The sequence below is a fragment of the Petaurus breviceps genome, unplaced genomic scaffold (genome assembly GCF_028583685.1).
Source record: "Petaurus breviceps papuanus isolate PSGF00001 unplaced genomic scaffold, PetGlider_PUasm1.0 90881, whole genome shotgun sequence".
Classification (NCBI taxonomy): domain Eukaryota; kingdom Metazoa; phylum Chordata; class Mammalia; order Diprotodontia; family Petauridae; genus Petaurus; species Petaurus breviceps.
This window is the reverse complement of record NW_027187369.1, coordinates 1,422,733-1,448,947: the sequence shown is the minus strand read 5'-3', so window position 1 is coordinate 1,448,947 and position 26,215 is coordinate 1,422,733. Positions and strand designations below refer to the sequence as shown.

The window sequence follows — 26,215 nt, the reverse complement described above, 5'->3', positions numbered from 1 at the left end:
TGGCTTTCCTGATTTCCCCACTTGCTGGTGTAGTACCCCCTCCCCTTCTCAAAAGTCTTTTCTATTTCCTTTGCAGAAAGAGTGCATTTAATTACTTGTGTAAATGCTGCTTCTCCGAAGTAGACCTTAAGCTCCCAGAGGGCAGGAATGATTTTATTTTGGGCTTTCTTGGCATGAAGGAAGGCACCTAATTGAATTGAACTGAATTTAAACATACCTCTCTTATTCAACTGCAGATTAATTTATCCAGTATCCAATGAGAGCAAAGCACCATGCTGCACGTTGTTATGGTCTCGGTCATTGCAGTCACAGAAATGGTGAGTAAAAACATAGGGTGATTGATGGCTGTGTCCTTTCCAGGAATGTTAGTGTTGGTTTGATAATTGTTCCCATATATAGGGTTAGAAAGGTGGGTGGAAGAAGGGTAGGGACATATGGTAACTGCTACTTTGAAGATGGCTAGGGACCAGTATGCTGGTTTTGGATTGGGCTATGTATGGTGAGTTCTCACCAATCAGAAGTCCAGGTCCCCAGGGCTGGTGGAGGTTGGAGTGGAGGAGCATGGAGCCCAGAGTTTGGGGGTAGTCTAGATATGGTGAACTCTAGCCAGATGAAAGGGAAACTGAGGATTGAAGGGGGTCAGAAGAGAATCCTGGCAAAGTCCACTAGGATTGGAGAGAATTTCTAAGACAAGTTGTCAGGTGTTATGATAGAGTAGGCTCTATTTAAGTGGGTGCACTGATGTGGTGGTTCCCCTTCCCCACCCCTGACCCCAGTGCCTTGGTACCATCAACCTGAATCATCTCTTAGACTTATGAATGTTAGATTCTGGTACATCTCTTTGTATTTCTCTTTTGGGCTATATTCATCCTTTCCTTCTATGTTAAGGAGACTTGATAAGAAATTGACTGGAATGTATACGGTATCTTCCAATTCTCTCTCATGCAGCCAGTCCCTTCCCTAGCCTGTAGCTTCTTTAATATCTGAAATTACTCTCAAGTCAAGTGCCCGAATGTATCTGGGCTGAGCTGTGTGCATACAACTGCTGAAATCAAACTTGGCCTGGAATACTACCCCCCTTTTGTCAGCTCTGCCTCTTGAAAGGCATCTCAATCATCTTTCAAGGCCCAGTCCTTGGTTTGTATTAATGTTCACCATCAAAGGGGAAGTACAAGCCATTATTCCTCTGTCCTTTCGAATCTCTGCTTTCCTTCAAGTGCTACCACCTGCTTTCTTAGTCCTCTCAGCTGCTAGTGGGAGTGCCTTCTCTCCTCCCACACTCCATTTTCTCTGTTTTCTATGAGTTTTCTATATACCTTCCCCTCTCTTTGGAATGTAAGCTCCTTGAGAGGTTTCACACTTAATGAATGTTTTCTGATTGATTTATCTGATGCATCTTAGTATGGAGGATAAAGCATTGGATCTTTGGCTAAGAAGATATGGATTAAAATCCTGACTCAGAAACCTACTAGCTGTGTCACCTTGTTGTAGCAGCAAGCACCCCAGTGTTCCCAGGGTGGCTGCCAACACAGGTTCTTAGATCTGCTTTGTTAAAGGAAAGCAACTCAAAATGGGTTAACAAGCTTACTTTAATCAATCAAATATATATCATTTACCTAGTTCAGGGGAAAAAGGTCAGCACCCCGAACTTCAGACTATACAGACAGAATTATTAAGATGGAGAAACAGATCAAGTAGACAGTAGGTTTCCAAACTGTCCAACCATTACATCCATACCAAATCAACATCTGGGTTTTTCAAAGCCGGGGGGGGGGCTCTCAACAACAGCTTCCCAGAGTTTCATCTGATCAAATCACAGAACACTTCTCAAAGTGAGCCCCAAAACAAAGCCTCAAATCAGGGTTTATATAGACTTCTCCTGGCTCAGAGAATGTAACAACCTTCTGGACCCACTAGCCAATCAAAAAGTATCTACCGAAAAACAAGCCTCCCCCCCCCCCCCAGGCTCCAGGTGCACTTTAGCCTAGGGGCAGGGAAGATCTTTTAATTTGCATTTCCATTACACTTGTAAAGGTCACTAAGCTCTCTGTGCCTCAGTTTCCTTGTTTGTAAAATGAGGGGGTTGGGATTGATGGCTTCTAAGGTCTTTTCTAGCTCCAAAATCTGTGATCCTATGATTTGTGTCCCCTTTGATTCTCCTAATACTTGACTTTTCATGGACTCGGAAAGTCTAGGCTAGGTCTCTGAGGCCCCCAGATATCTTAGTCATCTTCCCAATTCAGATCAACTCCTCTCTAAACATATTTCTTCTCTTTTCCTAGCTAATGCTCTACTACATGAATTTATAGACAGCAGATTAAATACTGTATGACTTTGGTCAAGTCCCTTCCCCTCACTGGGGAAGTTTCCCCCTCTGAAAAATGAAGGGGTTGAAATAGATTATTAATTCCAGTGCCTAACACAGTGTTTGACACATATGTGTCACATGACAAAAGGGCTCAAAGGAAGTCCTGAAGCAATGACAGATTTGGTCAGCTCTAATACTAGCTGTGCGACTTTGGAAAAATTATCTCCCCTCTCTGGGCCTCAATTTCTTTTTTGTTTTTTTAACAGAACCGAAAATAGCTCTCAAGTTGTTAGGAGAGAAAAACTTTGTAAGCTTTCAAGCACTATTGTTACTGCTAGTCAGAGTGAGATATTTGAATGACAATTATATTCACTCATACTCTATGCTCCAGTCAAAGGAGACTACTTTGTGTCTCTCATACATGCCCCATGTTTTCCCACCTCTGTGCCTCTGCCCATGCCATTCCCTAGACCTGGAATGCCCCCTTCTCATTGTCTTCCCCCAGCCCCTGCTTTTTGAATTCCTAGTGTGATAGTAATGGCAATTAAAGATTCCCCTGTATTGGCTTGGTTTTCAAATTGATTGTGTTAAAACCCAGAGCTTGTTAATCCCACCTGTGGGATGGACTTTTTGATGTGAAAAGAAAGTCCTGAACTGGGAGGAGCTGGTGACGTAGATTTGGAGAGACAAGAGAGAGGCAGGAGAACTTTTTTTTTGGAAGCAGCACCTCGTGAAGAGAGAGAGACTAAGAGAATTGCTGGTGGCCGCTTTGAATTGCCCTGGACTTTTGAGACCTGCCCCCTGAGCTGCCAAGGACTGAGGAGACATGGCTGTTTTGCTGGTACTTTGTCTGTCTGTTTTGATGTTGTTTTGACAGATATGTCCACTGGTGAAAGACAGTCCTGTTGTTGAAGAAGTCCTGGAACCTGGCTTTTGGTTAAGAAGCCCTGAGACTGTCCTGCAGACAGAGAGTGAATACTGTCCACTGGTGAAGGACAGTGCTGTTGTTGCAGGGGTCTGGAGACTGTCCTGCAGACAGAGTGAATACTGTCCACTGGTGAAGGACAGTGCTGTTGTTGCAGGGGTCTGGGAGCCTTTCTGTTGGTTCAGAAGCCCTGAAGAAGGATTTTCTTGTTGTGTGTTTACAGAAATCCTGGGAGAGGGCTTTGCTAATGTGTTCAGGGGTTCTAGGACTGTTCTACAGACAGAGGATGAATTCATGAAGGGACTGGCAATGTATCTTATGGCCTTCCTAAGCCTTGTCTCCCCAGGAACTAAGATTGCTGAGAACTTGCCTCGTGTCAAGATGAAGAAAAGACCTCCATTTGGGTATTAAGTGCTGTGTTTAAACTTGATGTAACTCTGGGGTAGATTCAATTGTGATCCAGGGGTGGGGAACTTTTGACCTTATTGTGCTCTGTGATTGACAAATGAAGGTACTTTACCTATGTTTGGAAACTAATCTCCATTTGAGAAGAGGGGTTTTGTGGTGGACCAAATGAAGGTATAGCCTAGGGGTGGAGAAGTATTTAGAACAGGGACTTTGTAATTGATTGAATGATTGAAAGGTCCTGGGATGGGGTAGTACTTGGAGATTATTTAATCACACTTAGTAAATGCTGTATTTTGAATGATGTCATGTTTTGATCTTCTCTGTTCTGGGTTTGTTACTGAATAAAATGGAGAGCACCTATGCTGGTATTCTGAACCTTGGGAAGTTGCCTTTCTTTTGGCATTACATTACATTAGCCATCCTTTAAAGCTGACCTCACAAACTACCTCCTCAAGAAAACCTTTCCTGAATTGCTATAGCCAGTGAGTAGTCACTTTCCCTTCTCCATGGAAAGAAAATGAGCATGGAGATCCTAGAACAGTCCTCACAGGAAATGTAGCGTAACCCCTCAATCTTACAGAGGAGGAAACAGAGCCATGGGAGGGAAGTGACTTATCCAAGGTCTCACATAGCATGGAAGGGGCCTCTAAGACAATCTAGTCCAATTCCCTCATCTTACAGAGGAGGAAACTGAGACCCAGGGGCATTAGTTTACCCAAGGTCACACATAGGATCCCAGATCCAGAGCTGAGAGGGACCTCAGAAGTCATCTGGTCCAACCCCCTCATTTTACAGAGAGGGAAACTGAGGCCCAGGTAAGGGAAGAGACTTGACCAGTCACACCACTTGTAAGGATAAGAATCTACCACTACCTCTCTATAGGATCTAAGTTAATACAACTTCCCTTTTCTAAACCCATTTTTGTTTTTTCAATTACAAGGTCACACATCTAGTAAGTAAGATGAGTCTTCCTGACTTCAGGCCTAGGACTCTATCCACTGTGCCACCTAGCTCAACTTCCCTGAACCCCGCTGGAAAATAGTTTTAAAAATATATAGACACACACACATATATACATATACATGTATATGTATATATGCACGTATATATGTACATACATATATATATATATTCAAGCAAAATAATTTGCCATGTTACAAAATGTATGTATTCTGTATCAAATCCATCATTTCTCGAGGGGGGCATAATATGCTATATCACTGGACCTCTGGAATGATGGTTGGTTAGTTCATTGATCTGCATTGACTTCATTGATACTTAGGTCTTTCTGGATGTAAAAAAAGTAATACAGGAACACTCTCAAGATCTCTCTGAAGAACTTTGGAATGGATTGTGAGACATGGGAGACACCAGCACAGGATCATCAGCTTGTCATGCCCTCATCAGAGAAGGCGCTGTGCTCTAGGAGCAAAGAAGAATTGCAGTAGCTCAAAAGAAACATGAGATGCCCAAATTTAGAGCCATCGCTACTGTAGATGTTCATATGAACTCTTTGTGCCCACCCTGTGGTAGAGCCTTCCAAGGCCATATTGGTCTGATCGGCCACATTTTGGTCCTTTTCGAGAATGAAGGACATCCAACCAACCACTTATGTCTTTTAAAGTTGTTTTTATAATGTTGTTACCATATAAATTGTTCCCCTATTTCCTTCCTTGTCTCCATCTCCTGGATTCCCTCACTTGCTCCAGGTCCCAGGTAAAATCCCATCTTCTGAGGGAAAGAAGTCTTTCCCAGTCTCCTTTAATGATAGTTCCTCCCCTCTCAAATTCTCTTCAGTTTATCCTGTATATCTTCTTTTTATACAGAGTTGTTTGCATGTTGTCTCCCTCCTTGAGAGCACTATATTTTTTGGTGGGGAGAGGAGTGACAGTTTTTCTTTATCCCCAGTGTTTAGCACAGTGTTTGGCACATAGAAGGTACTTGATTTATTCTTCTTGATCTGAATCTCTGAAACCATTCCTTTTGGATAATAGTTTTCCATTTCATTCACACATAATAATTTGTTCAGCCAGTTCTTTGCCACCACAAAAAGAGCTGCTAAAATATTTTTGTACATATGGGCCCTTTTCCTCTTTCTTAGATGTTTTGGGGTATAGACGCAGGATTATGTATTGTTGGGGAAAGTGTATACCCAGTTTGGGCACTTTTTGAACATGATTTCATATTGCTTGTCAGAATGTAGTGTTGGTGGATCGGTCAACCCATTCTATATAATTATTTTGTTTTTTCCCCAATTACATGTAAAACAGTTTTAACATCCTGTTTTCAAATTTTGAGTTCCAAATTCTCTCCTTTTCTCTCCTTCACCTCTTTGAGAAGGCAAGCAGTTTGACATAGGTTATATATGTGCAGTCATGCAAAACACATTTCCATGGTTGACATCTATTCTAGAATGCAACATGAAACCATACTAGAAAAGTTCCTAAACTGTTTTTTCCCAGCCTCTCCAACATTTTTCATTTTTTTCTGTCCCTTATGAGGACATGAAGTCTTCTCCCATCTATGGTTCTTCCTTGCTTTTCTAATTGGGTTCTGCTGTGACCTTTTATATCTCAGTCATGTATGCTTCTTGGAACTTATCTTGCTATATGGTATGAGATGTTGCTCTCAGCCTAATTTGTGCCAGATTATTTCCCGGTTCCAAGCAGTTTTTGTCAAGTTTTAGTGAATTCTTATATAAGTAACTGGGGTAGCACACTAGGCTACTTGGTGCATTTTCTTCTGTATGTTACCTAACTAATTCATTCCATTAATCTCTCTGTCTCTCTATCATCATTGTGGTGATTGCTGCTTTGTAGTATATTTTAAAATATATATTTAAAATACTAGGCCTCCTCTCTTCCCACTTTTTTCATGACTTTCCTTGAGGTTCTTGATCATTTTCTGCTCAAGTTGAATTTTGCTATCATTTTTTCTAGCTCTAAAGTAGTCCTTTGGCAGTTTGATGGGTATAGCATTGAATAAGTAAATTAATTGTGGTAGTATTGTCACTTTTATTATACTGGCATTGCCAACCTGTAAGTAATTAATATTTCTGTAATTATTTAGGTCTCTCTTTCTTCAATGAGTATTTAGTACTTGAGTTGATAGAAGTACTATGTGTATCATGGAGTAGACTCTCAAGCATTTTTTGTATTTTATGGTTATTTTGAGTGAAAAATCTCTTTCTATATATTTCAGTTGGCTTTTGTCGTTGTTATAAAATGCTAATTATTTATGTGGGTTTATTTTATATGATGGAACTTTGCTGATTTTATTATTATTTCATTTAAATTTTTAGTTGACTCTCTAGGGTTCTCTAAGTATGATATATCATTAGTAAAAGCCAATAATTTTGTCTTATCTTTGCTTATGCAAATTCCTTCAATTTCTTTTTCTTTTCTTATTCCTTATAGCCAATATTATCAGGCAGCTAGGTGGCATAATGTGCTGGACCTATAATGAGCAAAACCTGAATTCTGATCTTGTTATGTGACTTTGGTTAAGTCACTTAACCTCTGTTTGCTTCAGTTTCCTTATCTGTAAAATGGGGATAATAATGGCACCTCCCTCACAGGATTTTGGGGAAGATCAAATATGATAAAACCAACTTAGTGCTTTGTAAACCTTAAAAACGCCATGTAAGTGCTAGCTATTAGTAGTAGTAGTACTTATAGTAGTGATGATGGATAATTTTTTTATTTTGCTTTTAGGAGGGGGAAGGTAGGGCATTTGGGGTTGTGACTTGCCCAAGGTCACGCGGATAGTTATGTGTTAAGTATCTGAGTCAGATTTGAACTCAGGTCCTCCTGACTCCAGGGCCGGTGTTCTATTCACTGTGCCACCTAGCTGCCCCAATGATGGATATTCTTGTTTTACCTAGGATCTTATTGGAGAGGCTTCTGGTTAATAACTGTTACATAAAATGCTGGCTCTTGGTTTCAGATAGATACTCCTTACTATAGTAACAAAAGATCTATTCATTCTTATGTTTTCTAGCAATTTTTCTTAGACAGAAATAAATTTGTATTTTGACAAAAGCCTTTCCTACATCTATTGATATAATTATACGATTTTTGTTATTCTTGCTATTAATGTTTTCGGTTATGTTTATAGTTTTCCTAATACTGAAATAACCTTGTATTACTGTTATAGGTCTAACCTGATCACAGTGAATGATTTTTAAAAATATATTGCTATAGTCTATTTGTTCTTATTTTATTTTTTACAATGATACTCAATAGAGATATTGGTCCAAATTTTTCCTACTTTATTTTGATTCTTCCTTGTTTATGTTTCAAGACTATATTTGGATCATATAAGGAATTTTATAGGATTACATATTTTCCTATTTTTGCAAATAGCTTGTGTATTACAATTAATTGTTCTTTGAATGTGTCACAGAATTTGCTATAAATTCATCTGGTTCCAGGTTTTTTTCCTCTGGGAGTTTTGGCTTGTTCAATGTCTTTTTCTCAGAATGGGTTATTTAAATGATCTTTTTCTTGTTATGTAAATCTGGGTGTTTGCATTTTTTTGTAAATATTCATCCATTTAACTTAGGTTGTAGGTTTTATTGGCTTACAATTAAGCAAAATAGTTTCTAATAATTTCTTTTCTTATTTCTTAATTTGTATTGAATTTTTTTTAATTTTGATACAGATGATTTGGTTTTCCTCTTCCTTTTTAAAAATCAAATTAACCAATTTTTATCTATTATATTGCTTTTTAAAAAGTCAGTTTTATTAATTTTATTCTTTTAAATAAATATTTTAAATCTCTTATTTGGTTTTCAGAATTTCTTTTTTGTGTTTAGTTGGAATTTTAAAATGCAATGGTTTTCTAGCGTTTGTTTTTTAATTGCATGGACAATTCATTGATCTACCCTTCTTCTCTTTCACTGATAAAAATGTTTAAAGATATAAATTTCTGCCTAAATACTTATTTGGTTGCATCCTCCAAATTTTGGTCAGTTTTCTCTTTGTTTGCAGTATCTTTAATGAAATTATCTATTGATTCTATGATTTGTTCTTTGACTCATTCATTCTTTAGGATTAGGTTATTTATTCTCCCATTAATTTTTAATATTTTCTTCAATGACCCTTTATTGGATATAATTTTTTCATTGAGGTCAGTAAATGATGTGTTCAATATTTCTGCTTTTCTGCATTTTTGGTAAGGCTTTTATACTATGATATAAGGTAAGTTTCTATAAGGATGCTCTGCACAGGTTAGAAATCTTTTTTTTCCATTCTATTTCCATTCACTAATTGCCAGAAATCTATCATATCTAACTCCTCCAGAATTCTATCCAGGTACTTATTCTTTTTAAAAAAATATTTGTCTAGATCTGAAAGGGAGGGGGTACATTGATGTCCCCAAGTTTCTCTGTAACTTGTTTAGCTTTTTATTTAAGTATTTAAATGCTATGTCATTATGTGAACATATGTTAAGTATTTATGTTAATTTATTATCTATGGTGCCTTTTAGCATAATGTAGTTTTGGTCTTCCTCACTTTTATTCAAGTCTATTTTTGCTGTTGCCATATCCATAATTGTTTACCATGATTTTTTTTTCAGATGAAACATAATAGACTGCTCCATTGCCTTATTTTTTTAACTGTGTGAATATTTATGTTTCAAGTGTATTTCTTTTAAATAACATATTGTATTCTTCTTTCTAATACATTCTACTATCTTCTGTTTTATGGTTGAGTTCATTCCATTCACATTCACAATTATGGTCATTAATTGTGCATTTTCCTGTATTGTAACAGTATTTATACTTTTTTCTTCTCTTTGCCCTCTTTGATCTATGCTTGATGCAATCTGCTTTGACTTCCTTGCCCCTCTTATTTTCCTTTCACACAAACCCCAAGTACAGGTCCTTATCCTTTCTTTCTTTTCAAAATCTCTGTGTACAATCTACCCTTTGAGATATGAGTTTATTTTGCTTATTGGTTACAATTTCCTGGATCTTCTCTTTTATGCCCTCTCCCTCCCTTTCCCCCATTTATTTCAGTCTTTATTTTAGTTGAATATATTTCTACATCAAATTCTTTGTGTCTATGTATGTGCATGTGCATGTGTTCTACCCTAGTTTGATGTTTTCAGATGAAATAAAGGTCCAAGTGACACTTAACTCTTGCTTCTTCCTCCTTGCTTGCATCATATATTTGTACTTCTTGATTATCTGAGATAGTATAACAGAACTATGCCTTCTCATTTGTGGGGTATTTTTTTTGTAATGGAAGGAAGTGCTGCTTGAGGAGTCCTGAAGATGGATAGGAAGTCCCCCCTTTCTTCCCCAATGTGTTGTTTTCCCCCTCCCTTTCCTTTCTTCTTTTAAGATTATCAAAGCATAACAAAAATATTCCTGGGCTCTTTCTCTTAATTAAATTCTTTTTGTAATACCTTGTAGTCAAGCTCTGTTTTTCTTTAAAGTTCTTCTTGTAGATTTTTTGCAGTTATTCTCTTCTGGGTCTGTGTATTGACTGTCCCTGGATTCATAATAGGTCTTTAATGGGTGTCACCCCCCCCCATCCCCTTCATTCTTCCATCCTTATTTCCTGAATTAGGACTTTATGTTAGTGTCAAACTCTGGGCATTTCTGGAGAAAATGTTGAGACCTTATATGGTCCTATTCTATGTTTCCTAAGTTCCTGCTACTATATTTTTGAATTGCTATTATTTATTGAATGCAATGTTTTTCACAGATCTCAGGGGCAGCTCAGGCCAGACCCTAAGCAGCATGATTTAAGGCACTATTTCATCAATACCTTTTTGGCCTGAGCTTTGCAGCCTTTGGACCCTCCTCTGGGTCTGCACAACACAACTGTGGTTGGATCTCCAGTAGAGGGTTGTTGATCCCAGACCCAAACCTCTAGGGTTTCAGAGTGACAGAGCTACAGGCCTGTTCCTAGTCAGGAGCACCTGCTCTAATCACTTGCCCCTGGGCATAGTACAGGAATCTGCTCAGGGGTCAGAGCAAAATAGCTTTAGGTCTACCTTTGATTTGGGACTGTGGGTTGAATCTGTAGTCCTGGACAGGAAAAATGACTCACTGTGGTTTCTCCTTGGAATTCTGAGTCCTTCCTATGTCTGAGACTCTTCTATGATCTTTGTTGGAATAGTTGTGGGAGAGAGCTTGCTTTCCTGCTTCCTCCTTCTCTACTATTTTGACCATTTATCTTATAAACCTCAGTTTCTTTCTCTGTGAAATGAGGGGATTGGACTAGCTAATTGCTAAGGCTCCTTCTGCTCTAAAATACTTTAAATCTATGAAACTGGATTGATTAACTTGAGAGAAAGAGTACTCATAGAATCATAGCTATAGAACTGGAAGGAACGTCATAGTTAATCTCATCTGGTTGTATCAAACTCAGATACAAATGGGACCATATGTATGGTCCATATGTATGGACAAATAGGATCCCTGTCAGTCACATATCACTTAGTTTTAAAATTTAATGTTAGCTATGTTTTATTATATATTTTTGGTAAATATTTTCCAATTACATTTTAATCTGATTTGGGTCACACTAAGGAGAGTTGAAGACCATATGTGGTCTATGTGTTTGATACCTTTGATCTAGTCTAATTTTCTGATTTTACAGATGAGGAAATTGAGGCCCAGAGAGGTTAAGGGACTTCTCCAAGGTCACAAGGGTAGGAAGTAGAAGATATAAGATTTGAACCAAGATGTTTTGACTCCTAACACAGCATTCTTTCTGCTACATGGCACTGCCTCCCAGTGAAGAAATTGTGTATACAAAAATCTGTTGAGTGTCTACCACATGTAATCTCTTATGCAGAGTTCTGGGGTGGGGAGGGGGGGAGCCAAGAAAACATTGGCTAGGGTCTCTGCCCTTAAGGAGCTGACAAATCTGTGTTTATTATAGTTAGAAAAGCCAAAGTTTTGTAAATTGCAATAGGCCATTACCATTCATGTTCGAATCAGCAGGATTTGTTGTTGTTATTGTTTTCGGGATGGTCTCCCAAGTGTTTGGGATTCAGTAAAGGAAGCACTTTTGGAGATGAATAAAAACCTTGCCTGTTTTGTCCTTCAGTTTTAGCCATCCATCCTGGATGTCCCAGGAGCCATGGAAACGCCATGGCCCCAAACCAATCCAGCACACAGCAACCATCTTTGGGACTCCCCAAGCTGTACTTCCTTCCATTACAAAAAACAAACACTGCATGTGAGAAGGCAGAGACCTATTTTAGCAGTTATTGTTCATCTTTTACATTCAAAGCTCACCCACACTTCTTGAATCCCACTGAAAATGAGCTGAAGCTCAAAAACTGTCTTGAAAATTCTTTGCAAAGTACAGCAACATCCTCCCTCTCCTGCCATATACATAAGGGACTTCTGCTTCCCAGTAAGTGAAAGCTGTCTGGCGCCAAACTCTTGCAAGGTCATGGAATCCTGAGGATGAAGGTCATTTGGTCCATCCTCCTCCATCCTCTTATAGGTAATGAAATATTACTTACCAGGCACAGACTACAAAACAGAATAGAGAGAGGCAATGGGGGACACAATAACCCCTCCAGGTTTTATTGCACAGAGGGCTGGATTAGTTAGCTTAGCTGGGTAGAACGCAGTGCTAAAGAGGCTAAGGTTACAGATATAATCTCTTCTGGGCTCAGATTCTTTGCATGTGTGTGTGTGTGTGTGTGTGTGTGTGTGTGTGTGTGTGTGTGTGTGTATCTTTTCTGTTGCTAATACCAGAAGGAAGGCAGGACAGCTGAGCTATGAGACAGAGGAGGCAGTATCAATGATCAGTAGCCCCAAGGAGGTCGCCATCCTCTCTCATATTAGAGCTGGTACATAAGCCAGGGTGTAACAGGATTGTTGCTGCTGGTGTTTGTGGGACTAACTTTAATGGCATGGCATGTATAGAACCCCAAAGTCCTTAGAAGAGGAAGAGATCATGACAGGTAGAGCCTTGTCATTGTGTAGCTATGAGGAGTGAGGCTGCTTTTGTAAGCAGTGTAGCATAGTGAAATGATTGTTGAATTTGAAGTCAAAATGCCTGGGTTCTAGGCAGAGCTACAGGATTTACTGGTGCCAGGCATTTAAACTCTGACCTCAGTTACCTTATTTGTAAAACAGTGGCTAATAATATGTGTACTGTCCACTTCACAGTTAGGAAGGAGGATTTTTTTTTTTCCCTCTGTGCCTCTGTGTATGTGTTCATTCTGTTCTGTGACTACTCCCCAGGGGTACCTTGCATGCCAGGCCGTGCTGCTGAGCTGTCCAAGGTCTTGTACTAAGTCAGTTAGGAGGGAGGATGTTTTTTTCTTTTGTGTCTGGGTGTACATTCACTCTGTTCTGTAACTGTTCCCCAGGGGAACCTTACGTGCCAGGTCATGCTGCTGAGCTGTCCAAGGTCTTGGGAAAAGAGAACACCAGAAGGCTTGGGCTGTGACAAATCTTCATTCCAAGGTCAGCAAATGCTGTATCCTTCCTTTTCCCTCAGGGCATATTGGTTGGAGGACCTTGCCACCAGGCCATAGTCTGTACAAGGCTACTAATTCACCACTGGCTGGCATTGAAACGCATGCTGCCGGCTGTAAATCATATCGACTAGGAGACATTAAAAGGCCAAATAAAGTTCTCTGGAAGATGACGAGAAGTGGAACAAAACATTAGCTTTTATGGTTGTATTAGTGAATCATCTTGGGCTTTTAGTAGGATGGTCACATAACTTCTTGGCGCCATACTTTAGGCAACTCATGCCATGGAGAGGTTCAGTTCTAGAGATTCTTGAGAGTGGCACCTGGTAAAGGCCAAACCAATGATGCAGGAACCATTTGAGTAAGTGGCTACTTGGCAAGCCAGACCTACAGTGCAAGCTCATTTTTTATCCCCATGATTCATTCATTCATTGACCATTTATCAAGCACCTATTGTGTGCTAGAAATTGTACTAAGTGCTCCGAATACAAGGACAAAAACATGATGACTGCCCCCAAGGAGCTTATATTCTGCTGACATTCACACAAATAAATAAATAGAAAATACATTTGAAGTAATGCAAAACATTTTTTTTGGGGGGGGGGAATGGGACAAGTAATTTTAGCTAAAAATGTGAGCATTTTCTTATGATGAAGTGATGTGGTCGATTTGTAGGCACCTGAAAAAGGCATCCTGGTGACTGCTAATGATGTCACAGATTTGGAGCCATCAGGTCCAACCAGTCCCTCATTTTGCAGATGGGAAAACTGAGGTGCTCAGAGGTAAAGTGACTTGTTCAGCAACACACAGTGCAGAAGTAACAGATCCGGGATTCAAAGCCATTCTTGAAATGCAAAATCCAGCTTTTTCTGTTATGCCCCCAGGAGTAACTCAGTCACAGCAAAATAACCAGGATGTCAATGGAGGCAAATGCCTTTGCTGCAAACCATGGAGTAACTTTAACCTGGCTGTGTTTTAGAAGAAACGGCTGGTCTCACCTCAGTCCTTTCATTTGCATTCACAGACAGATGACAAGTACACAAGGCAGTGTTGCCTTATCAGATAATGGGTAATAGATGTCTTCAAGCTCAGGCAATCTTTTTCAGTTCTCTGCACCAGCTCAGAGGACCAGGTTTGCAAAGCCAGCAGCCTCAGTTGACAGACATGCCAGTTTTTCTTCACTTGGAATTCTATTGGGCATTATATGGAAATGATTGTTGAGGCTGTAGATGCCCTTAGAACACAGAAATAAACTGATGACCCTTTTTGGTCTTGCAGAACAAAATTGCAATTTCCTTGGTGCAGTCAACACAAACAGAGCCAAAGTAAATGGTCAGCTGGTGATGAGGCAGAGATGCCCTTTGTCTGATCTTCAGGGTGCTTTAAGCCGTGGCTGCATTCATTGGTCTGGCCTTGCCTTACTCAGCCACCTCACACCTTCCAGAGAATGACCTTGGACTTTCACTGGCTGGGCTCCAGTTTTCCTTTTGGCCTCTGTTTGCCTCTGGCTCATCTGGTTCCCATTTCCTCATGAATTATATGCCCCCTGAAAGACCTTGATTCTGGGTTATCCTCTGTGGACTTTCAGGATTAAGCTCCTCAGAGCTGGGGAGTCCTGACAACCTGAGTATTTGGGGCCCAGACTGGAGGAGCTCAAATCTTGGCATTCAATCTGATTCAACAACAATGTATTAAGTTTCAGCTTACATACAGATGTACTAGGCACAAGGGATACAGAGATTAAAAACTAACGATGAATAACAGCTGCCCCTGCCCTTGGGAGCTTCCAGTCTATACGCAAATAGATACAATATGTTACAATGAGGTAAGTGATCGCTAGAGGTCACACAGAGTTGAATGGGAGGTTTAGGGGAAGAGGTATGACCCCTAGCCCAGGGAATCAGAGAAGGTTCTTGAAGGAGGCAAAATTTGAGCTGGTTCTTGAAGGAAGAGAGGGCATAGAGAGGGAAGGATGTGAAAAGATACAGATGTGAATGGGCACCAGTGTGTTTATTCCAAACATGGCAGATAGCCTAAAAATAGACATAGGAGCTTGAGGGGAGAGGGGAATAGAACCCAGAATGTGTGAAGGGAAGGACTGTCAAATAAGGTTGGAAAAGAAGGTTAGAGAAAGACTGTAGAGTACTGGGAAAGTTACAGGAAAGAGTCTGTATTTTATCTGGAAGGTAAGAGGGGGTCATTGCCCATTTTTGAGTAGAAGACTGACAGTATCATTGGATCATACATGTAGGTTTGGAAGGGCCCTTGGAGATCATCAAGTCCAGCCCCCTCAATTTGCAGAGGGAGAAACTTAGACCAAGAGAGGTGAAGTAAGTTACTCAGAGTCACACAGTGAGTTTCTGAGGCAGGATTTGAAGGCTTCTTGCCTTGAAGTCCACTGTCTTGTTGGGAAGCTGTGTTAGGCTTGGGGAAGGTTATTTTTTTTCAGTGGTGTGGAGGATGGACTAAGGAAAAGCGAAGTGGGAGGCAGGGAGCCCAACTAGGAGGCTTCAGGCTTATGGTTGTGAGATAGTGGGCTTTGGAGACAGAGAGAGAATGTGAGGGAGACAGTGTGTGTGTGCACATGCGTGTGTGCATGCATGTGTGTGTGTGTGTGTGTGTGTGTGAAAGAGAGAGATAGAGACAGAGACAAAGCGAGACAGAGGGACAGAGAGAAGGAAGAGGAAGAGGAGCTAGTATTAGCAGAATTTAAAAATTGCCACGGGGTCCATCCATATCTGTCTTTTATGAAACCATTCCTTTCATAATTTCTTATGGCCCAGTAGTATTCCATTCCATCCTTAGGCCATAATTTGTAATAACAATCACATTGTAGAGACAAATATCTCTGAAAGACTTGAGAATTCTAATCCGTGCAGTGATCAGAATGATCAATAATGGAAAATGATGATTTCAGAGAAAAGATGTCAGAGAGGTAGTGGTCTCAGCGTGCAGAGTTGGACATATATTTTTGGACATGGCCAATGGGGAAATTTCCTTTACTTGAATACCTACCAATTGGGATGGGAAAGAAAGAGGGAGAGAAAAATCAAAGCTTTTTAATTGAAAATAAAATCATAAAAATAATAACAAAAGAGTTAACACTGACAAGATGGTTGAGGGAAGGCAAGAGAGAGAAATGAATTAGAAATGACTTGGGTTTTAAGCCTGGGTGACTGGGAGGAAGGCTGTGCCAGAGATAGATAGATAGATAGATAGATAGATAGATAGATAGATAGATAGATAGATAGATAGATAGATAGATATAGATATATATGTATGTATGTGTATATACACACATATGTGGAAGATGAGAGACAGGGAAGGTTATGGAGGGATTATAATGAGTTAAAAGCATCAGTGGTATTTGTGTACATATTTTTGGGCCATATTAGACTATAATCTCTGTGACTAGAGGACTTAGGTGTTATTAACCTTGTTATTATTTAGAAGTATAGAATAGTGGATAGGGTACTAAAGAAGAAGATCTGGGTTCAGATTTTACCTTATATATTTACTCATTGTGTGACCCTGGGTGATTCACTTCATTTCTATGCATCTCATTTTATCTTTTCTTTATTTTTTCTTTTTCAAGTAGCAAATATTTATTTTATTCATCTGTACTTACCCTGTCTTCAATTAAGCATTTTCTTTTTTAAAAAAGAGCCCCTCAATATATGGCTGCATAAGCCAGTAAAACAAATTCCCACATTGATCATGTCTGAAAATGAGTACCTTTTTCTTTTTTGGCATTTTATGTTCTTTACATCTCCGGCAGGAGGTGAGTACTGTGTTTCATCTTCATTTTTTCATGCCCATGATCCACCATTTAAGTGTTCAGAGTTCTAGTCTTTCAGACTTGTTTTTCTCTATAATATTGTTATCATTGTATAAATTGTTCTTCTAATTCTGCTCGCTTCTCTGTGTAACAGTTGATAAAGGTCTTTCTAGTTTATTCTGAAATTGTTCATTTTGTAATTTCTTATAGTACAATATCATTCATATACATATATTATTCATCTGTTACAATTGGTTTAGCCATTCCCCAATAGGAAGATACCCTTTTAGTTTCCAGTTTTTGGTTGCCAGGGAAAGACCTGCATTAAATATCTTTGTATAAATAGATCTTTTCTTTTGTCTGATTCCTTTGGGGGAATAGGCCTATTAGTGATATAGCTGGGTCAAAGGGTATGTATAGTTTTGTAACTTTCTAAGAATAATTCCTAATTGCTTTCCAGAAGCACTGGACCAAAACAATATCACCAACAATGGATTAGTATACCTGTTTTCCTCCAGTCCCTCCAACATCTGTCATCTTCCTCTTTTGCTCTCTGTCATTCTAATAGGTATGAGGTAGAACCTCAAAGTTGGTTTAGTTTGCATTACTCTTAATCATGAGTTATTTAAAGCATTTTTATATGATTCTTGATAGCCTGGATTTCTTCCTTTGAAAACTGCCTCTTTATATTCTTTGATTTTATCTATTGAGAAATTGGATTTAAGTTTCCTCATCTGTAAAAAGGAGGTTGCATGTACTAGCCTTTAAGATCCTTTCCAGATCTAGATCTATAATCCTAAATATGACCTTGGGCAAATCACTTCTCCTCCATGGGCCTCAGTTTCCTCCTCTGTAAAAAGAGGGACTTGGACTTGATGGCTTTCAAGGTTTTTTCCAACTCTAAAGTCTATGATCTTAATCCTCTTTGTGGCCTCTCTGGCAGTGCCCAACACAGTACTCATCACATGGTACTTGCTTAGTAAATATTTGTGGAGTTGGTGGTGATGTGTGCATATGTGTGCTTTGTATATTTCCTTTCACTAAGATCTCATTTGAGGGGCAAAAATCATATTGAGAGGAGATAGTTTGAGATGGTTAAAAAAGATCTGGGCAATACAAAACTTGGCTTTGGATTCTTACTCTGAAGCCCATGTCATTTTGACTGAGTCCCTTCCCCTCTCTGGCCTTCAGTTTCTTCCTGTGTAGAATAAGTGCATTAGTTGCTGTATAAAGTCCTTTTCAGCTCAGTATCCTAGGATCCTACTGTTTCTGGCTGGCATTTCATTGGACTGACATATTGGAAACACCAGGGTGCCATGTTCATGGGATCCATGATAATGAGAAGAAAATAAAGGGGTACAGAAATTTTATTTTTAAATGGAATTTAAGTGTTTTGGTTTTTATTACCACCCTCAAAATGTCAAACAGCAGTGTTCCATGGCATAAAACTGAGATGTCAGTGCAGGCGGAGGTTTCTGCCCTAGTGTGCTCATCGTGCTGGGAATGACCGAGGCTGCCCACACAAGAGGTGGGCACTGCTGTGCTTCTGTGCCCCATGTGGATATATTGGTTTTCTCTTTCCTTTGGTATGTTCTGTGGTCTAATGATACCCAAGTGACTGCTATCCTTGACATGCCTCTGGACTTTTCTAGGGTCTTCAGGGGGGCAGTCCTTTTGCCCTCCCATACTGCTTTCATCTGCTCCCTCCCCTCTCCCCCCAAAATGCTCCAGTCCCTGGGTACAACAGTGAAATAAGACATGGGAATGTTCTAGAAACCTCCTTTGAATTGAACCTCTTATTGTTGAAGCACTCCCATACTTCAGGGTTGCTATCGATGGTCTCTGGATTGATGTAGATGGCAGCCCATCAATGCCAGTGGTTTTGTGTATTGGTATAGCCTACAAAATTAATCACTTAGTGCCCAAACTAGGTGTGAACCTCTTTGTCCTTAGCCAGGCTTATCCTTAGACAATAGGTAAGCTCACAGCCCACAACTGGAAGCTTTTCCACCTTGGTAGGACCTGCTGGTGAAGATGGAGCTATAGACTTAGTGTGTCTCAGAATAATTAGGATAATTAGGAAATGGCACCAGTATTTTGGAGAAAGGTGAATTCTTCTCATGGTTCTGTCTTGACACCTCACAGTTCTGAGTACGATAAGAGCAATTAAACTCCCTTGCCTAGTCACAAGCAGGTGCCTGTTATTACCATCTGCTCATCTCCTACCTTCCCCACTGTTTTACCCCAAACTAGCTATCTCTTCTCCTTGGGGGAGGTCAGGTGTAGGGGGATCATCAACCTCGTCATGTGGGTATAAGTTGGATATTCTGGGTGATTGGCCTCTCCCAATTATGTTGTACAGCTGGTCCCAGGGACCTGTGCCATGCTTTTCATGGGTACCAACAGCAACATCAGAGGGTCATAGAGCTGAAAGGCAGCTCAGTGGCCTCTAGTTCAAACTATCCCTGATCAAGAAGCCCCTCTACAATCTCTCTGCCAAGTGGGCATCCATTCTTTGCTAGAAGACCTCAAACCCTTGAAGATCATGTTCCCCAAAAATTTCCTCTTCTGTGGGCTAATATCTCCACCTTCTTCAATCAGTCAATGTCTGCCATGGACTCTCAGTCTCTGAGAGTCATCTCTAATACCTAGATTTTCCAGAGGAAGAGGGTACTGCTGATGTAGGCCTTGCTGTCCCTGGGTACTCAACCAGATCCAATCCTGGAGGACCTAGGAAATGGGCTTGACCATGGGCTTGGGGCTTGGACCAATGTCTGAGCCCTAGAATCTAGACCAGGGGTTCTTTACCTTTTTTATATCAAGGGCTCCTTTGGTAATCTGGTGAAACCTAGGGACCTCTGCTAAGAATCATTCTGTTTTAAAATTTTTTTTTGCTTAAAGAATGATGGTGTTGGGGCGGCCAGGTGGTGCAGTGGATAAGAGCACCGGCCCCGGAGTCGGGAGACCTGGGATCGGTTCTGGCCTCAGATACTTAGCACCCACACAAAATAACTGGCCGTGTAACCTTGAGCAAGTTACTTAACCCCAATTGCTTTAAAAAAAGAATGATGATGTTAAATGCATAAAATAAAATACTTAGGATTACAGAGGAAGTCAATTATATTGAAATAAACATGTAACCTTTTCCCCATTCAGGTTTATAGATCCCCTGAAGTGTGTATCCATTGGAGTTTCATGAAAACCAGGTTAGGAACCCTTGGTTTAGAGGAACCCAGCAGAATAAGCAGTAGCAGTTTTGGTGAGTCCACCCCCCTAATTTTACAGATAAGAAAACTGAGGCTTAGAAAGGGAAAGTGATTTGCCCAATGTCACACATGGTTCATAGACTTGGAGCTGGGAGGGACCTCAGAAGCCATCTGGTCCAACCTCTTCATTTAACAAAGGAGGAAACTGAGGCCCAGGGAGGTAAAATGAGTTACCCAAGATGACACAGTCAGTAAGTGGCAGAGGAGGAACTTGAACCCAGGTCCCCTGATTCCAAATCCAACATTTCTTTGTTGACATTATGCTGTCTGTTATGTCACTTCCTGTTAATAAATTGGGAACTCCTACAGAGCAAGACCTGTGTATGTGGGTTGCCAGCACCACATATTGGTACTTTGCGCAAAGTATTGGTGCTTTGCACAAAGTAGGCCTTCAGTACATATCTCTTGGATTGGTGGCCATTGTCTGACAAAATGCTGGTGGTGCTTCACTCTCTTCCTTCCTGAGGCTTTGGTTCTGCCTGACTCCTCAGGAAGCCTCTGATCTGCTTCTTTAGCATGTGAAAGGAAGGCTAAGATGGTGGGGAGAGAGAAGGGTAATTCCCCCACTCCAGAGAAGTCTTTTACTCTGTTTCAAGGTTATCACTGAAATGGATTGGGTTCCTTTCCATTCCCTGAGCACATTAGCCCACCTTTCATCACAGCTTGGGTCTGCTGGTTGTACAGCCTCATCAGTGTGGCAAATCTGACTTGAGAATAGAAGACACACTCTATTTGGGGGAATGTCCTCAGGGGACTGATAGACAAAATCTTGCAGGTGAATCCTGTACTGGCTATGCAGGCATTGGGAGCTTTGGGTATTTTTACACCCAGATCATTTGGAGAGGGGGTATACTTTTCCTGGGATGATATAGATGGTTATGACATGGATTTGGGTGTAACACTGACCAAGCCACCCTCCCTTTACAACAGAGGCTGTTGATCTTTTTCTGTGTCATGACCCCCCCCCCACAATTCGTAGTCTGATGAAGTCTAAGGACCTTTTCTCAGAACAATGATTTTAAATGCATAAAATTTTATTTTATGAAATACCTAGGATTACAAAGAAAGCTAATTATTTTGAAATATGGTTATTGAAATTTAAAAAAATTCACAGGGCCCATATTAAGATGCCTTGCTCAAAATAGAAGTTGGCCACATGGATCTAGACAGAATGTGACTGGCCTAAAACGCAGGGGTTTTATCTGTCCTTCAGTGTCCAGATGCTAAAGGGGCTATGCCCTAGAGGCCAAAACAGCTTTCCTGAGGCCATTTTGCCTGTTACTTGTGGGCTCAATGTAGAAGAGGCAGGGATGATGTTGTTACAATGTTTTCTGAGACTTGTGGGAGAAATTTGATCTATGGTGAGGCAGACTTGGCACCTAGTGATAGGAGCCAAAATAACACCAAGCTGCCTGCAGGAAAACCAACTCGTGTCGGCATGTCTGCCAGGAAAGGGAAGATGGGAACGGCAGTGATGGTCTGCCAACCTGCATGAGAGAAGGGCTGGAGGGCTGCTGCGGAGGGGTAACAGAGTGAGGTAGCCCAGCTGGGGCTGACATTAGTATGACATGGGCTTGGGTAGATGTAAAACTGACAAGGAAAAGAGAATTTAGCCCACCCTTGAGGTCAGAGTCAGAAAAGACCCCTAAATCCACCTAACTCAGATAGATTTGGAACTATCCCATTTCATGTCACGTTGGCAGGTCTCTAGCAGAACACCCCAGGGATCTGGGTTTGGCCTTGGTCTGTTTAGAATTAACAAAACAGAACAAAAAATCCCTAGTGGTTTTGATGAAGACTTAGATGGTCTCCTTAACGAATTTGTAGATAAACACAAAGCCAGGAGGAAGGGCTAATGTGTTGGAAGATGCTATTAGGATTCAAACATTTTTTACAGTCTCCTTAGAGCCTTTTCCTTTGTTGTACATTGTAGGTCAGATTTTTGGCCACTGGGATCTGGAGTACCTGTTCTGCTCCTCAGGTACACCTTACTCACTAGGGCAGATCTTTGTGTTTCAAAATGATCACCCCCACACAAACACACACACCTTTAAAAACAACCACAGCTGGGATTGTTCCCTTAGTGCTTTGGAGGAAAACAGCTAGCCCTACCTACTTCACAGTTCTTAGTGTGAAAGCACTTTGTAAGAGTGAAGAGGCATTAGCATTAATAATTCACACTAAGGTGTTAATGACTGATAAAAGCCAAGGGCACCTGGACAAGGGAATGCCTAATCCAGAAGGAATAATTTCTACTGGTGGAATAAAGTATTCTACTGGAAAAATAAATGCTTGTTGACTGACTGACAGACTGACTGACTGGAATTTCGGATGTAGAAGCAAGTGAAATGGGAGATAAATTTAATGTTAGAGGGGGTAGTTCTGGGCACCCCTAACATAACACTACTTTATAGGGCTTAGGAGTAAGGCCTATCCTGATTACAGAATTGCTGTATTTCTAGAATCAATTTATGCCCATAATAAAAGGAAAGAAAATAGACCTAGTGCCTAGTAGCACAATAATGGGCTCATTAACCAGAAGTACATTATCCTATTTTCATTAGCCAGGTCAAGTTCAAGAATGGAAGAATCCAAAGCCTGACCATATTTTACACCGATGAATATTTCCCTTTTTACAGTTACCATAAATAAATGCCCATTGAAAATTCACCCAAGAGTTTATAAAGAATGAGACAGGAAGAGGGATTATTTTCATGACAGGAAAAATTACCCCAAGCACCCCAGCCATGACTGGCTGGGATTGAGCATAAAATGGTGAAAGAGCTTCAGTGCACACCAGTGTTAGGGGAAATCATGTTACGAGGGAACTAAATGACATAGAGACAATGTAATACATTGGAGGGTAAGCAGTGATGATCTCCTGAACATGAGTGATGAGATGGTCATTGACTAGAAACCCTGTCCCATTGAAGTATGCTGTGGTCCATGTATGGAAGTAACCATGAAGGAAACTGATCAGAGTGCCTCTTGAGGAAACTCCTAAGTGATACAGCCCAGATTGGGAGCGAGGATGGGCAGGGAATCCTATGAATTCAGAGTCAGGGATAGGCAGAAAAAGCAGACCTAGGGCTGGGGGAAAGAGCTGTCTAGTTATAGCCCTTTTTGACTTTTCCCCACCACTTCTTCACCATCACTACAAAAGCCGAGAGGGGCTGCATAAGACCAAGGGCCATTTTTTCATTTCATGTATTTGTTGCTACGTGGAAGAAAAATTGGAACACTACTTTCTTCCAAGATGAGGATCATGCAGAACCCAATGGAAGGGTTCATGGTGGGTGAGCAGGCTGCCACATATACCTGAGAAGGAACCCTGATGAAGGGAAGAAGTAAAGAATGTCATCAAGGAATAGTATGATAGGAAGAAAAGAGGTCATGGTCATGTGGTAAGAGTAATGGGTGACAAATGGACAGTTAGTAATTTAGGAAGAAATCGAGGAAGACCTCCAGCAAGTTGGCTATGCTCCTTATGGTCCATTTGTGAAAGACTTGAGTTTGAGTTCTGACTCTTTCATTTAATACTTATGTGACTTCAGCTCCTTTGGACTTCACTTTCCTCATCTGTGAAATGGGAGTGATCACCTCTGCCTAACCTCCTTCTCAGGGCTGTTGTGAGGTTCAAATGAGAGAATATCTGTGAAAGGACTTAGTAACAGTAATTCTCAATCATCTTGTGATCCTGAGATGCCTCATTTCTGATTGCCTTTTCACTCTCTGTGTCCCCAGTTAGTGAGTGGATTCTCTATTGCTGCAGCAAGAAGAGTGGCTTTCTACCTTCCAACTTCCTTATGTTTCAGGATGATGGCTTAGTGTTTGGCTCTTGGCAGACCCACTCCAGCAGGATGCTACAAGAGGGTTTCAGGCAAATACTGCTCAGCGTGTTAGCGGCAGAACAAATATGAAATTTCCAGCAATGAGATTTCTTTCTGCTTTGAAATTTGAACAAGCTTGAAGCTTACTCAGAAATGCCATAGGGGCCACTGACGACAATCTCTCCATCGAGCTTCTGATGGAGGGAGACATGGGTGCTCCCTGCTGGGCCCCCGGTTCAGCTCTACATTGGGGGCAATGAGTCTTGTCCAGTTCCAAACTCTGGTATCGTGAAGAGGCAAGAGAGAACAAAGCTGGCACACAGGATCATCAAAGCTCCATTGGGTGGCAGATTGGCTAGGTACCCTGTGTATACTCAGGCTTTCTTCTGCTGCCTTTGCTTTGCCTTCCCACTGGATGTCTTGGGTCTCTGCCTCTTCCACCTGTACTTTAAATTCATTTGTCCTTCAACTAAATTTGCTTGGTGAGTAGAGTCCTAAACTTGGAGTTGAGACAATCTGGGTTCAAATCCTGTTTCTACCACTTTCTAGCTATTTGACCTTAGAAAGGTCACTTCTCCTGCCTTAGCCTCAGTTTTCTTATCAGTAAAATGGGTACATTTTTGCTCCTTACCTCATATAAACATCAGAAAGCTCAGAAGGAAGCTCAGAATTTCTACAGAAATGGTAGTAACTATTATTGTTGTTCTCTAAATGTGAGAGATTACAATGACTATTACCTTAGCTTGGCAGCCCTCTGGCTATAGCTCTGTACTTGGTTGAAGAATTCCAGATCTTTCTCCATCCAGAAATAACTTCTGGATTCAAAGTCTGTTTCTTTCCTTCTTTCTCTTTTCTTTTCCTTCCTTCCTTCCTTCCTTCCTTCCTTCCTTCCTTCCTTCCTTCCTCTCTCCCTCTCTTCCTTTCTTTCTTTTTTGTTTGAGGCAATCAGGGTTAAGTGACTTGCACTTCTGTTTCTTACAGCCTATGTGACTTTTAGGTCAAAGCAATTCAAGGACAAGATGACTCCGTTTCCTGGGCCTCAGTTTCCCTCTATGTAAAATGAGGTACTTTGACCTGATTGCCTCTAAGGTTCCTTCCAGCTCTACATCTTTGATACTCTGTATTCCCCTTCCTGGGCCTCTGTAAATGAAGTGATTCTATCAGATGGCTGGCCTCTGAGGTCCTTTTCAACTACAGGTATATGATCCTTGATTTTAGTTGCCTGGCCTTGGGATGTGAGGAGTAATATAAAGGGAGTTGAGGCTGAAGCTGTGTCTAACCTTTGCTGTAATTCCCCTGCCTCTGGCAGAGTCTGCGTTTGGTTTGTTTGTTGTCTGCCCATTTCACAGAAGTTTTTATAGATCTGAGTGCTTAAATGAACATAAGGGATCATCCAGCTCAACTCTCTTGTTTTACAGAGGGGGAAACTGAGGCCTAGAAAGCTTCAGTGATTCGCTCAGGACCACATGGCTAGAAAATGTTGGAAGTTTGATTACCCACCTGTCCGTGCTCTTACAAGCCCTGCATCTTTGTTGAAGTATTCCCCAAAATGTTTTTTAAGCTGTGCTGGTGAAAGTAGGATTAAGGCTGCTTCTCAGGTTGGATAGCAGCATGCTGAATGACAAGGAAAGTGATCGTTGTATTGGAAGGGTCAGAACAAAAATGCCTAATAAGGAGTTGATAGGGAGCTATGACAAGTGATAGGAAGGTGGCAGTTAGCTGCCCTGGGCCCAGTTCCCTGAACTATGTCTTAGGGATTCTGCTCTTTGACTGTCTTCTCTGGTCTCTGAGATTTGTCCTTTGGATTTCCTCTGCCTTTGCCATCTCAGCTCCCCTGACAGAGGCCTGCTCCTGTGGCCTGCCTGCACTACTGGACTCTGGGAGTAGCTAAGCATTCTGGGGAGCTTCAGGGAGCCATTAACACTCTATCGCCCACTGGCCTCCAGCAGGATGGGACATCAATGGGGTCAGGGCAGCCACCTGCCAAATCCCACCTTTCCCACTGGAAAGTGTTCAAAGGCCTCAGGGGAGGAGGATTTCTGGTCAACATTTCATACGCCACAGGGAGTGAAGATCAAATGAGATAATGTATGTCCAAGTGTTTGCAAAAGTCTTAAAATACTGTGCATGTGTGTGAGTGTGTATGTGTGTGAGTGAGAGAGATGGGGGGGGAGATAGAGGGAGGGAGAGGGAAGGAGGGAGAGAGAGAGAGAGAGAGAGAGAGAGAGAGAGAGAGAGAGA

At 41.0% G+C, this 26,215-nt stretch overlaps 1 long non-coding RNA gene across 2 annotated transcripts in view; it reads left to right on the top strand.

Annotated features, from left to right (window-relative positions):
- Positions 1–26,215, top strand: part of LOC138150590 (uncharacterized) — a 465,078-nt gene that overhangs the window by 25,408 nt on the left and 413,455 nt on the right. Inside the window, exon 2 of one of the 2 annotated variants that reach the window (XR_011165589.1) lies at positions 237–317. The exons of the other annotated variant lie outside the window; for it this stretch is intronic. This is a non-coding gene — a long non-coding RNA (uncharacterized lncRNA). The remainder of the gene's footprint in view (positions 1–236; positions 318–26,215) is intronic. 2 annotated transcript variants of the gene reach the window in all.